Source organism: Hipposideros armiger, unplaced genomic scaffold, assembly GCF_001890085.2.
Source record: "Hipposideros armiger isolate ML-2016 unplaced genomic scaffold, ASM189008v1 scaffold_32, whole genome shotgun sequence".
Lineage (NCBI taxonomy): Eukaryota > Metazoa > Chordata > Mammalia > Chiroptera > Hipposideridae > Hipposideros > Hipposideros armiger.
Genome location: NW_017731382.1, coordinates 1445618 through 1460558, shown reverse-complemented (window position 1 = coordinate 1460558; position 14941 = coordinate 1445618).

Below are 14941 nucleotides of genomic sequence, written 5' to 3'. Positions count from 1 at the left end.
CGGGGCGCCGCGGCGGGCAAGGATCGCGGCCGAGGCCTGCTGGGGGCGGCGATGGGGACACGCTCTTTGTCTCCGCTGGCTCCAAAATGGCTGCGGCCGGAGCCGACGGGAGCGGACAGGGCGCCCAGCGAGCGAGGGAGCGGGGACGCCGTGCCTCGAGTACCCGGAGCCTCTCCGGGCCGCCGCCCGACCTGACCGTGCACCGGTGGAGGGCGCGGGCAGGAGTCCGGGGTGGGAAGGAGCCCGGGCGTCGGCGCCATTGCTCCGGGCGGGGCGGGGCGAGCGCGGGCCTGCCCTGCGGCCTCCGGCCGCGCGCTGGGTCCTCCACCCGGCTGTCGCGCAGCAAGAGTGCGGCGCCTGGCCGAGCGCGGGGACGGCTCCAGAGCCTGCGGGGCGCGGGCGGGAGGACCTGTGCGCCCCGACCCGGGTCCGTCCCCGGCTGAGTCAGACTGAGGCCTCCCCGGAGTGACCGCCATTTCATCCGGCCTCATGGTTCCCACACACGAGTGTCTTATAAATTATTAGGTGAGCCGACCGCGCCTGCGGGGACCGGTAGCTGGATAGGGTGCAGTCCGACCCGGAGGGCCCTTTCTGCTCCTCGTTTCCTGTAAGTCATCTGAAACCATGCTTACGAGCACCTCTATAAAAGATTTCAGAAAAAATTCTTCGGGTTTTTTTTTTGTTTCTTTGTGTTTCACCAAAACGTGGTGTTTGGGGACATTTCTAGTGGTATTCGCCCTTTTTTGGGAAAGACCAGAGAGAAGTGGTCTCAGGCCTCACTGGCAAAATGGGGAGATCAAAGGATGAGGTTCCTGCCGACGGGACGGTGGCCACAGGGACACAGACCTCAGCACAATGAGGGCCGCCCTCCCGCCACCCTAACGAAAGGCCCTGGTCCTTGCAAGCCCACCTAACTGGGCTGGTGTGCCGGCTGCACGCAGCCTTTCACACCCGGGGGCTGACTTCTGAATCGCCCTCCCGAGCCTCTAGACAACGAGCAGTGGGGACTGGAGCCCCGGAAAAGTGCTTCCGCGGGGGACGGTGCCGGGGTAAATCCTACAAGTATAACTGGGCTTTTGCGCCTGTATTTTAGCACCCAGAAGACAGGAAAGGAAAGGAACACCAGGATGCAGGGGAGCCCCGGGGTGGAGGACTGCGAGCCTGGGCCCCTTTAGCCCAGCGTGGGCCGGTAGTCTAGTTTTTAAACAATATCAGAAATGTGGAATTGTGTGTAAGGTCTTAGATTCTTGAAACGTTGACAACAAATTAGAAAATTTTAAAGAGAACCCAACAAAAGCATCAGCAAGCCAACCTCAGCCCCCGGTACAACCTTTGTCGTGGGAAACACAGGGCCTATCATAGTCTACACCCTCAAAACACTCGATAGAAATCAGGGGTGCTAGCAGGCAGGATGCCTCTAGAAAGTGAAACCCATACTCGGAGGCCTCTGCAAGGCCTGTGTGGCTGCGGGGGAGGGCACCCGTTCTCAAGCCCGCCCCTGCTACATGATGGACATTCTCAGTGGAGAAAGGTCCAGGTGCCATCTAAGGCTGCTTCGGAGTGGTGAGCTCCTGAAGGCCCACCAGGACCCCTCCAACCCAGTGTGGTCCCCGCGCCTCTGAAAGCTGGACCTTGCGTCCTTGGGTGCCTGCCACGGCCCCTCCCCTCTGCACCAGGCCTCTTCCGCATTGGTGCTCACATCACCCCCAGAGTCCTCTGGGGCACCCTGCAGTCCAGCAGGAAATGTGGGAGACTAAAGTCTGTGCCCTGCCCCCTGCGATCCCTGCTCCTCTGGGGGGCTTTCTGTACCTCCAGGAAAAGGTGGGAGCTGCAGGCCGGTTAGGCAGCTCTACTGGCACCCTCCAGAGCACTGCCCACCTTGAGAGTGAACTTGGCTCCTCCCCTCCCCCTAACGGGGGTTGGACACGCTGCCAACCTTGGTCACCCTGGGGACTTGGGCCATTTTCTTTGAATATCTCTGGTTTCACTTGTTGCCACAAGCAGTTAGGACTTCCATAGCTTGAAAGTAAAACCCCACATAGCATAAAAAGAAAAACAGGAATGAAAAGAGTAAATATAAACACCAAGCTTAAATCCGGAAAAACGTTTGCTGTGAGAAGGGCAGGACCCAAAAGCATACGTCCTTGCCACCTGCCACACTGCAGATGTGTAAGGCCCAGGCAAAAAGGCACCTTCCGGGGCCAGCAGCTGTGTGGGCCTTCTTATTAAGCAGTCTATTGTCTTTTCAATAAAATAGAGTAAGCATCAGACACACTCACTTAAATAGAAGAATAAACATAACCAAGAGTCAATAACTTCAACCTCACTCTGGCTGTGTAAAAGATATGCCGTTTGTTTTGTTACTCATGCTTTGGTTGTCTGCCTGAAATACAACATAATGAAACAATTTTTTTTTTTTTAAAAGACATGTAGCTACCTAGATGGCAGCCAGTGGCCCAGGCTGGTCCCCAGAGTCCTGTTCACCAGGCTGACTTCCCCACCCCGGCCGGCAGTGCTGCAGGCTCAGTGGGATGTGTTCAATTGTGGACCCGCACCCGGAGACAAGTTCATGAGCACCTAACTGATCTGTAAGCGCCAACACGTTCTTTTCTTAGGGCCTTCAGAGCACTATCACAGTGGGGACTTAACTGACATTTATTCTAGTCACATAGCTTCTCTCTGTGTTTGTGTCTCTGTCCTCTCATGAGGACACCAGTCATAGGATTAAGGACCCACCCTATATCCAAAATGATGTGCAAAGACCCTATTTCCAAATAATGTCATATTAAGGTTCTGGGTGGACATGAATTTTGGGGGGACACTATTCAACCCAATACACCAGATGACCAGTTTGCCCACTACGGAGAGAAGACCTATATGATGAATCACAAAGCCCTCATCAGCCTGACCCAGGATGTGGGCGGGAGAGGCTGAAGCACAAGACACTAGCCTGTGACTTGATGGGTCTGGAGTGGAATCCACTGGTCAAGACAGTCCCCTCCCTGTCCTGCCTTGCCAAGAAAGTGACGGTGCTCACATCTGCTCGGGTGACCACCTATAATGACCACACTGAAGCACTGACCACTTCCCCAAGCTAAGCCACGCCTGTGTTGCAGATGCGGGAACAGGCTTGGGAAGGTCAAGTCAATGACCCAAGGTGTCCCTCCTGGGCTGAGGCAGAAACCCAGGACTCGGACCTTAAAGTTGACAGACACCAGAGCTGCTCTTTCCAGGCTGCCACACTGACCAGCCCCTCTGTCCACACAACCTCTCAAACAGTAGGACACCACCAATTAGGTACCCGCTCCTAAATTCTAGTCAGAGTCAGGCCAGCTGCCTCTCCGAAATTGACCCAGACCCCCTGGATGGAGGCTGGCTGTCTACAAACTCCTGAGTGACTCACTCACATGTCTCTAGGTGGACTCGGACAAACGGCTGACTATAGCCATTGTGGATGGATTTTACTAGTTTAGTTCAGAGACTAGTTTACTTCATAGTTCAGATGTATTGTAATCCCTAAAGCAACCATCAAAAAGAAAAAAAGTGTAGCCAAAAATACAACAAATAAAAATGGATGGCTAAAAAAATTCAGATAATCCAAAAGGAAGCAAAAAAAATATTTGAGAAGGAACAAACCTAAAACAGAGATGGTAGACCTAAATCCCACCAAATTAATCATATTAAATATTAAGCACTTCAATTAAAAGGATAGAAAAGCGGGCTGGCCCAGTAGCGCGCTGGTTAAGCGCTGGCTTGGGACGCCAGCTCTGAGCAGCAGGGCCCCGGTTCAGATCCCACATGAGGGCCAGTGACACTGCCCTCTACAGCAAAGATGGTGAACAATAGCGCGACATGGAGCTGGGCTGCCGTGAGTCGCCGGCAACGGCATAGGCTGCAGCCCCTGCTGCTGCCATAAACTACCGTGTGTGGCTGGTGACCAGCGTGAGCGGCCAGCAGCCGGTGTGAGCTGTCAAGAGCTGCTGTGAGAGGCCGTCCAAAGGCCAGCGACCGACCTGCCTCATCCGGGAAGAGCGCAATGATGATGCCAACTTGGGCCAGTGAAGCAACATCCTCCACAACTAGACTGAAGAACAAAAGGACAGCAACTTGTCTGTTCCCCTTCCCCCGATTCCCCAGCGCTTTTCCCCTCCCTCAATTCCCCAATAAAATCTTTTTAAAAAAAGGATAGAAAAGCAAGAGTCTGCCATGTACTATTTTCAAGAGAGGTACTTTAGAAAATGTATATCATGCAAACAGTAACCCTAACAAGGCTGGAGAGATTATATTGACATCAGATAACATGGACTTCAACACAGAGTACTGTCGAGATAAAAAGGGACACAGCATCAAGAAAAACCGTTAACCTATCAAGAAGACAAAAATTCTAAGTTGTTATGAGTTTCAGAACAGCTTCCAAATACATGAAGCCAAAATGGACAGAATTAAACAGAGAAACAGATCATTCACCGGTGGGATTGCACAGTGTTTGTCCTTTTGTGGCTGGCTTCTCTCACTGAGCATCGTGTCCTCAAGGTCCATCCATGTTGTAGCTTCTATCAGGATGTCCTTTGTTTTTATGGCTGAATAATACTCCACAGTGAGGGTAAATCACCCTTTGTTTATCCGTTTATGGACACTTGTGTCCACTTCCACGTTTTAACTTTTGTGAGTTGTGCTGCAGTGAACATGGGTGTGCAAATATCTCTTTGCTCCCCTGCTTTCAGTTCTTTTGGGTTCATACTGAGAAGTGGTCTCGTGGACATACTTAAGTTACTTCATACTTGTGGGTTTTAGCATCTCAACTAAACTGCAAGGTCCTAGAAGTCAGGGATCTACTACCAGGTGTGGGTGAAAGTTTAATAACTGTCTTCCTGACGGGGTGGGGTTGGCCCTGCTTGAAATTATCCGAAGCAGCTAGACGTTAGGTTGCCAGCCCTGCCCCACAAAGCCAGGCAACACTTCCCCCACCCCTGGGGAACTGAAGCCAAAGACACCCCAGACTCAGGAGCAGAACCCGGCAAGACAGGGGTGGCGTGGACCCCACAGGCTGGGTGCACCTGACGCACACCCTCAAATGGTGTGTGTGCGCGCAAGTGTTTCTGTTTTACTCTAAATGCCACATGTCTCGTGCATGTAAAAGAGTGTACATATCACACTGCATCTTTAAACTAAGAGGAAGAAAGCAAACACCCACGTACCTACATGCAGCCTAAGGAGTGTGACAACACCAGCACCTTTGAACCTGGGAGCCTTCCTCAGGGGCTTACTTCAGGGGAGAGAGCCTCTCTGGGTGTTCTGTTGCAGGTTTCGAAGGGACCCGGTCGCCTGCATTCTGAAAAGCCCTTTCAGACGATTCTCCCACCCACTGAGGTGAAGACCTGCGGCTCTAACACAAAAGGTGTCTGTGCTCCCACTCTTTCCCCAGGATTCCTAAAATGGGGAGTCTTCCAAATGAGTCATTTGCTCTTTCCTTGGGGAGGCGGGGTGAGTAGCGCATGCAGTGTGAAGTTAGAAGTCATCTGACAAGCCAGCAAGTCTCATCTTTGGTGGGGGATGGGGCGAAGCGGAACCCCTCACACATTAAAACCTTTCCCCAATTCATGCCCACATCATTTTGACATTCAGATGTTATCAAAATGAGCTGTGTAGTTCAGAAACGGTTTTCAAATCACCGTCCTGCCCCCAAGAACCCAGGTGTTTCTTTTCTAAAGCTTACGGAGCAGAAACGTGGCCCCACTCTAGGGTGGATAAAGGTCCAGCCTTCTGACTAGGAGCCCTACGCTCCCTGGCCCCCCACAATGAACCCCAATTGTTTGGGAAAGACCCGAAACAGGAAGCAGATGGCCTGGAGACCTCGAGGGAACTCACAGGTCACCAGAGCCAAGTCGACTATCTGCCAGAAACTGTAGAGGGCTGGCTTCCACCAGCTTCAGACTTCAGTGCCGGCCCTGCCCTGGGGCCACAGGTGTGCGGGGAAGCACTGGGAGTGAAGTGCCCGGAAGGGAACAAGGGGTGCTTTCCTTTCCCTTCATGCTTTCTCTGCAATTTCCAAGTTCTCTTCAATGAATGCATTACTCTTTTATAATTAAAAAAGAGAAGCATTGCTCAAATTTTCTCATCTTTTCACTTGTTCTTCAAGGAAAATACACACACTGAAAAGTGCACAACTCAGTGAATTTTCACAAACTAAACACCTAGTCACCCATGTCACCAGATCAAAAAGCAGAACGTGCCCAGCAGCCCAGAGACCTCTCGAGTCCTCCCATCATCCCACCCCGAGGGACCGCCACCTACCCGATGTCGTGGGTTCCTGTAACCAGGCTCAGGACTTTATGGAAGTGGCACATTACCATTTCCTCCCCACCCCCCTGCTATGCTTTATTGGGGGGGGTGTAATTTTTTTATCGGAGTAAAATTCACGTAACAAAATTCGCCATTTTAACCATGTTCATGCGAACAATCCAGTGGCATTCAGCACACATTTACAATGTTGTGCAGCCATCAGCACGGCCTCATTCCAGATCATTTCATGCCCCCAAGAGGAAACCTGTCAGCAGCCACTCCCTGTCCCCCTCTGCGTCTATGAATTTGCTATTCTGGTCCTTTCATAGAAATGATGTCGTATACTATGTGTCCTCTTGTGTCTGCCTTCTCCCACTGAGCATCATGTTTCTGAGGTCCATCCACGTTGTAGAGCATGTCAGTGCTTTATCCCTTTTCGTGACTGAATAATATTCCATTGTGTGGATGGACCACATCGGGGTTATCCATTCATCCATTGACGGACACTTGGGCGTTTCCGTTTTGGAGGGTAGTGCTGCTATGGATATCTGTGCCCAAGTTTTTGTGTGGATGCATGTTTTCATCTCTCGTGGGCATGTCCCTTGGAGTGGAATTGCTGGGTCAGGTGGTGACTCTAAGTCTCACTGAGGGAGGAACCACGTTCTCTTGCCTCAGGGCCCCTCTCCTCAGCCGTAGCGAAGTGGCCCTGCGTCCTTGCAAGCTTGCGGAGGCTCGCTGCTGCAGCACCGTGGTTGGAACACCGGCAGCCTATGTGCAAGAGCTCTTCTTCAGGCCCTGGGCACCGGGGGACCCCAAAGGGAGTGCGTTACCCTTTAAAGAATGGGGCACAGTGACAATGCTGAGGGCTCTCCCCAGAAGGGATGGATGGCCTATCTGTACAAATGTAGATACACTGCTCAGGTCCCCTTCACGAAAGAACACCCGCCCAGCTGCCAAGAGCGGGGTGAACTGGCAGCCTTAGCTATTAGCTTCAAACCCAGGCCACACTCCCCTCTGATGACCCCAGCTACTACTGAGCAGGGAGGTGAGACAGGACAGCTATTTCTGCCAACAGGGGACCCCTGCAACGGGCAGTGTACTCTGGGGCTGCCAACTGGGCTGGCACATCACAGTCGATGGTCTCTGCTGCCTAGTCCTGCTGTGTCTCCTTTTCTCCTCTCGAAGATGTGACTTTTCGTGAAACCTTTTTCATTCCCATCTCCACCTCAGCACCTGCTTCCTGGAGGCCGCACAAGTTAAGACTAGGAGTGGGGCGGCCAAGAAAGCAGGCAGTAAGGCGAGTTTGTGGTCTGGCTCACTCACCAATACCCGGTCAGTGAAGGGGAGACTGGCCCTGGTGCACACACAGCCTGGCCTGGGGCCCAGGTGCTAACACCCCTGGGGCTGACCTGGGAGAAGGATCTGGTGGAGAGCCGCTGGTGGAGAGGGCTGCACAAGCCAGCCGCCAGCCCAGGGTCATGATTCCAACTGATTCGGTTGTTTGAAAGCAGAAGAGGGAGGAGATAATGGACCTGGAGGGTTGTTAACTATTGACTTAGAGCCGATAATGACAAGCTGAAGGCAATTAACAAACAATTGAAAACAGAGTGAGAGCCCCAAGTCTCATTAGCAGCTTCAAAGGGGCCCTCATCTCAGGCGGAAGAGCAGAAAAAAACCCAGGTCCAAATCCAGATTAGAGAACCACAGCAGCTGAATATCAAGGTTGAGCGCTCAGCTGAGGCAGGACTGTTATGCCAACATCAGGGCCCTGGTTGGAAGCCCTGGGACCCCCCCGGGGGGCAGGGCCTGAATGAGTGCATGCAGAGTTTGACTCCTCAGACGCCTTTGAACCATCTGAGCTTGCAAACATGGCCCACCCCTCCTCATCAAGAGCTGGCTTGCACCCCCCTTGGGGACACAATGCCAAATGCACTCTCCCAGGGGACTGACTACAGGTGCCTCTGGGAGCTGACCTCACACGCTCTCCAGGCCACAGGCCGATAACCAGAGTTGAGTCACAGCATAGCTGGGCAGATACTGGATGAGAGGGGCTGCACGGCTCAGCCAGCATATGCCACCAAGACAGGGAAGGGGTACTTGTGGGGTGGGGTTCCGAGGGGGCCCGGGGCGCTCTTGGCACCATGGTGCCCCTGCGTGACTGTCACTGTGAATGAACCGTGCAGCTACCCCAGCCTGAGAAGGAACAGTAGCCAGAGGCTCAGACCCGGAAGGAAAATTAGGGTGTGGGTCACGCCCCCAAAACCTGCAGAGGTGACAGCTGAGATGCGGTGTAGGCTGCAGAGTAGAGGAGGGAGGGGACAAGCACCAGCTGAGGCCCCAGACCAGCTGCAGCGACGACAGGGCTTACCAGCCTGCCCCTCTACTGAGTATCCCTCCAGGAAGAGAGGCTGGGGCACCCCCGCAGGAGCCCCCCACGTGCAGGGAGAGACCCTGTGGGCACAAGGCGCGGACTGTGGCCACGCAGATCTCTCTTCCAAAAGGGACTTGCCGTCCATCCATGACAGCAGGTTAAATGACAGCCTGTGGCCATCAGAGCCTTAGGATCAGAGCCTTAGGGTCTGCCTTAGATTTCACTGAGGTAGCGCCCTTGCAGGGTAGCCCCAGCCAGTGACTGGGCAAAGGGGGGTACTAGGGCCTGGCCCTTTCTGCCCACGTGGGGCTCCTCCCCTGGACACTCTTTCCTCTGGAGCTCCCATTGGGCGCACACAGGCTTTGTCAGGCCGGCCTCGCAGCTCCCAGCCCAATCTGACTTCCTGTTCCGCTCACAGATGTTGCCCTCCGTAAACCACTTGTGCCCTCGCTGTCTCAGCATCTGCTTCCCGGAGACACCACCTCCCACCCTCTCACTTGGCCTTTGTGGGACCACAGGTGGGGCGGCCAGGGAGGGTTCATTTAGTCACTCAGCAAATGCTTGTGGAGGAAGCGTAGTAGCGTGCTGGGGACCATGGCTGCTCTAGCCTGGGCTTGCACCCTGGCTCTGCTGGGACAGTGGGCCTGTTCCTGAACTGTCCTGGTCCTCAGTCCCGTCTATAAAACGGGGTGCTTATGGAGCCTGCTCCAGTGTCACTGTGAACATCAAACGTGTGACTTGCTTAGCACAATACCCAGCGCACCCGACAATTATGAGTTTCAACTGCTGTTGCTTTTTTAAAAGTGCTTTCTTCATGGGGATGCTTGTTTCATGGGCCTTGTTTTTCCCCTCGGAAGCATGACGTGTGGTCTGCAGGTATCAGGCAGGCCTGAAGATTGGAGGTGCAGGGTCTGGGGCTCCAGGCTGCGTTCCCGCATTCCCATGCTCCCTGTGACTGGCTAGGATGAAAGGCGGGCCGAGCACCGGTAACCCCAGCCTGATACAGCTTTTCCCAAGAGTTGCCAGTCCCCTCCTAACACTGGTCATTAAAGAAACCTCTATCTGCCCGGCTCACCTGGGCATAGAGGTCTGTCCCTTGGGCAACGCTGACAGAGAGAGTGGACACTTGGTGCTGAGGCGCTCATGTGAACCGGGAAATGACACTCGTTGCCCAACAGAGGACCAGCACGCTGAGACGGGAATGCCCGGTCCCCCATAACATCAAACCGGGAGGGGCTCCTCCTCACACATCAACTGGGGGCATAAAGTGCTGGGGCCACTTTGGAACACAGGCTGGCAGTTTCTCACAGGGTTAAACATAGGATTACCACGTGAGCGAGCAATTCTACTCCCACATATGTATGTATGTACCCAGGAGACATGAAGACACATGTCCACACAAAGCCTGGACACAAATGTTCATAGCAGCTGAAAACCTGAATGTCCATCAACTGGTGAAAACAGAAGCAACACCACACAGTGGAATATTCCGCGGCCATCAAAGGGATGAGGTGCTGACACGTGCTGCGATGTGGGTCGCCTCTAAATACGCGCTGAGTGAAAGCAGCCAGTCACAGAGGCCCCCACAGTGTAGGATTCTATCCATGTGGAATGTCCAGAACAGGTGAATCCAAAGGCCTAGGTCCCACGGGAGGGCAGTGATTGCTGCTAGGCACGGGGTTTTGGGGGGTAGGAAATGTCCTGGAGTTACATAGCGGTGATGGTTGCACAACCCTGTGAATATACTAAACACTGAACAGTCCACTTTAAATGGGTATTATGGCATGCAAGTACTATCTCAATAAGGTTTTAAACAAACAAATAAATGACTAAGGCACGAGTTGTAGTGCAGCCCAGTGTGGAAGGAGCGCAGACTCGGGCGTGCGCGCCCCGAGGGTCCGCAGCCAATGGTGAAGGCCGTTTGTGAAAACACTGCCCCGAAGCCAGACTCCCAAGGCAAATGTGTTTCTCGTGTTCCAGTGTGTTCACGTGTGTCTGCGGTTGCTTGTGTGAACAAGACGATCACAGCAAGTGTGTCAGGCACCATCGTCCCTCACCAGCTGCTGGAAAACTGGAAGCGGCCCTGGGCTGAGAACCGGTCTTCTCCGCCTGAGCACACACTGCCCCCTGTTGTGGGCATCACGGAAGGGCCCGCCTGGGTGCCCATGTGGGTGCTCGCAGTTCCTAATGCATATGTCCCTTGCTGCCCGGTGCCTTCATGCTGCCTTTGCGTTCAGGGGGGTGAAGGCGCCCACAGAAGAGAAGGTGTGTGGTGTTAGCAAGTCGGACCTTAACACAAGTGCAGGTGCCATGTGCCTGGCAGGATGCTTTCCATCTGAGCATGCCAGCCACTGCAGGGCGAGGAGAATGTCTTAGCACACGGACTAGGGGCCCTCAGGCCGGCTCTCGGAGCATTGTCAGGTGAGGACAGGCTTTGGAAGCCCGGACGTCTCTTCTGGCCTCCGCCACTAGTCCTTTACTTCCACGACTTCATCTTGGGACTGCGATTCTGCCATGCCAGCGCTCGTGTTCTGTCAGGTGGGCACAAGGACAAGTGCCCAGCCTTGGAGTTCAAATCCTCTGGGTTTCCACGGCCACTCCCCAGGATGCATGCGTGTCCCGTGCAGGGTCAAGCGAGGACAGAACGCAACAGAAGAGCGCCTCTCAGCTCACTGCTCCCCTTGCCAAAGTCCAGCTGCATCTGGCCACTGGAGAGTGATGCCGCAGCTGGCCTCTGTCCCCCAGGCCAAGTGATGTGACACAGGGTGTGCGGGTCCCAGTCCTGCTGCTCGCTGGCTGTGGCCCTGGCCAAGCACATAGTCCAGACTGCAGATACAGCATCATAGCTCCCAGGACTGGGGAGGGGGCTGGGGAAAAGGCACAGCCAGGCGGACACTGGGGCTGCACAGAGCAGGGCCCGGTACAAACCAGCTATCCTGGCCACTTAGTAAGAGCGTGAATTGGCTCCAGTGTGACATACACATGCACAGAAGTGCTCAGGTCATGAATGGTCATAAATGGAATGCTCCTGTGTAACCAGCACCCATGGCCGGCCCCGAACGCTGCCCCGGGGCCCCTTCCAGCCATTAGGCCCCGGGTGACCGCCATACTGACGTCTGAGGGCCTGCACGTCTCACCAGCCTGTGACTCCACCCAGGAGCTCTGGCTGCTCATTCGTTGCCTGTGCAGCTGAGGTCTGTTCACGTGCAGCTTCCAGAATTTTCCGTCACAGTATATGCCGCCATGAACTATCCAAATCACCACTCGGTCTTTAGAACTACCTTTTATTGATAAATAGAAACAACCCCAAGTACGTGGGACAGTGTGCTCAGGGGAAGACACCCTGGCCCACTTCCTAGATCCTACTTCCCATGGCCTTGGTGACTTCTGTCATCCTTTCCCTTCTTCCCCTCGGGAAATGCCGAGAGGGGAGGTCTAGGTCGGGGCTCTGTGCTAGAACCCGAGGCCAGTGGTGGTAGGATAGCTCTTAGGGTGGTGGGGGCTGGTTGGAAGCAGCCTGAGCTGCTGGCCTGCCTCTTCACTGTTGCTGATGGCACTCTGCCCCAGAAGCCAGGTGGCACTGCCAGCAGTCCTACTGCACGGCAGAGCAGAGGAAGGAGGTGCCCAGGGCCACAGGGCATAGGGGTGGAGGTGAAGAGAGGGGAGGAGATAGGGGGAGAGGATGGGGAGGGAAAGGGGAGGAAAGAGGAGAGAGAAGGAAGAGACAGACATATAAAGAAGGGGTGAAGGGGAAGGCAAAAGAGGGAGCGCTGCAGAGGTGTATGAACCTGCAGAGCTCTGGGCGGGAGGAGGAGGTTTCAGCAGGTCAGAGAGCAGGTCAGACCTGGGGAAAATTCCTGGCTGTGCCCTCCTTCCTGTCTTTCCCTCAGGGCCACATGCCCCGAACACACCCTCCCTGGGCCTCCCAGGTCCTTTCCCTGCTAGTGAACCTTCAAAGCCAGTCCTGAGCTCTCCGCCCAGCCCACTGTAATCGCTCAGCTCCATCAGGCTCCTGGCTCCCTGCAGGTGGGCAAGGGCTGCCCCTCCCTGTGCCAGGTCCTGAAGGAGAAGACGGGCCCAGTGAGGTCCCACGCTTCAGACCACTGACCTGACTTCCACTGCATCTGTGGAACACCCACCTATCATTAACATTTCTTTGAATCAACTCACCTGTTCTGCTTTGCTCCCACTAAACAATGACACCTGTGGAATCAGTGGCATGCCGGTCATTCTCTCTCAGGGTGACATTCAGCATACATGGTTTTCTGTGCCAATGTGCCCCTCACCTGCCGCAGAATGCTGGCCATGTGACCCCAGCTAGACTGGCGATGGAACCCAGGGCATGGTCCGGTGTCCACGTAGTCACACTGCTTTTGTTAGGGATGGCTTTACTCTCTTCCACACACACAGTAGGTGCTCAGTAAGGGGCTCATGGTTGCCCTGGAAACCTCGCTGTCTCTGTGATCCCCTCTGCACACCAGGTCTCCCCTGTGTGGCCCTGGCCCCTCTCAAAGCCCTTTCCGGGCATTGTCTTCCAGGATCCTCACAATCACCAGTGAGATGGGCAAGGGAGCTATAATTTCCATTTGGAAAATGGAGAAACCGAGGCAGAGAGTCTTCCAGCTTCCCAGCTTGTCTCTACACCTCTCCGCTCAGGAGTCTAAGGCTTGGTGATCACCGAGTGGGTGGGCATAGTAAAGAGCTGTTTGAAGTGGAGGTGCTGGATGGGTGTGCCCCAGCCTGGAGAACAAACCACATCAACTGGCTCCTGGGTCAGGTTTAGATCCCTATACAACTTCTCCCCTTCTCGGACCTTTCGCAAGCACCCTCCACTTTGGGCAGGACACCAAGGAAAAAATGGCAGGGCCGGCATTCCTGGACCTGTGAACCTTGTATATTTTTACCTTAGCTCTGCCTGGGTATTATTTGCAAGTGGCTAAGGTCTTCAGGGAACCGCCCAGCTGCACACCCGGGAGCCTGGCAAGCTCCCAGAGGTCTCCGGGAACTGCACCCCACCCTGGTCCTGGGCTCCGGATCCGACTCCCTTTTCCAAGATACAATCAGTTCCTATTAGTGAAGAATGCAGCCCCGCCCCCAACATACACAGAGAAGCTGTGGCTCAGACAACCAGAGGTGTGAGGCCTGAAATCTGTGACCTTGGGCAAGTCATGTTCTGGACCTGGAAAGTTGCCAGGGTCGGGGGGGGTGGGGGTGGGGGGGTGATGTGAGTTGCGCAGGGGTACCACCAGACCAGACTGTTGCTGAGGTGCTTGGCAGACCTGGGGCGGCACCTACACCAGACAGGTGCACCCCTGGGAAAGGTTGTGCTACGCTAAGGGGGAGTCCCTTCTCACTTCTAGGGGGCTGGATGCCCCCATCCCAGGAAACCTCTTACTGGGGCTGGGCTAACTCTATGGCTGTGCTGCCCCCTGTTCTCACCAGCAGTTTTCCAGGAGCCAAGAAGCATTTCTGGAATGTACAGGTAAATCTTAGCAGATAAATTTTGAAGACTTTTCCATTTTCCCTTCTAACTCTCCCTTTTTTCAAACCTACTACTGTTCTCTTCTTAGTGGATGTTGCCAGGTGGTGGGGACGGTTGTTCACAAAGGCCAAGAGCATGCTGGGTCTGCAACTTGTCTGCTCCTCTCTGTAAATGGGGAGTCAGATGCCTACCTGCTTGGAGATAACTTCTCTGCAGGGGCTTTCCCTTTTTTGTCTAGCACTCAGGGTAAGAAATACATTTCACATCTTGACCAAGTATCCCCTTACATATGTATTATAACCGCTTCACAAAGCAATACTCAGTCTATGTGGGCGGCTCTCTGATATTTTTTCTATCTCAGTTTCATTTTTGAAATACTAATCACCACCTGCTATGTTTTTTTCAGGACCCAATAGTGGTCCCTGATCTGATGTGCACAGTTGAGGACAGGGAGACAAAAAACAAGCGCACACGCTCAATCGTTAACGGAGCTGAGCGCTGCGCGGGGAAGACCGGGTCTGAGCCGAGGTGAGGCGGCCCGTTTCCTCACTTCACAGAGGAAGGCCCACCCAGGCCTCTGGGCCAGTCGGGCTAGGCGGCAGGCAGGCCAGGTCAGGCGGGGCTTTGAGGCCCTGGTGGCCTGTTCGGTTTATTTTGAGGGACAGAGAATGCCACCGCAGGTTTGGGGGAGGGGCAGGATTAAAGGAGAAGAAGCGCTCAGCTTGTTATATTTAGTGGCTGACGCGCCGGAAGCGCTCGTTACACGCAGCTACTACTGCGCCCCACGCACGGAGGGCGGACCCCGC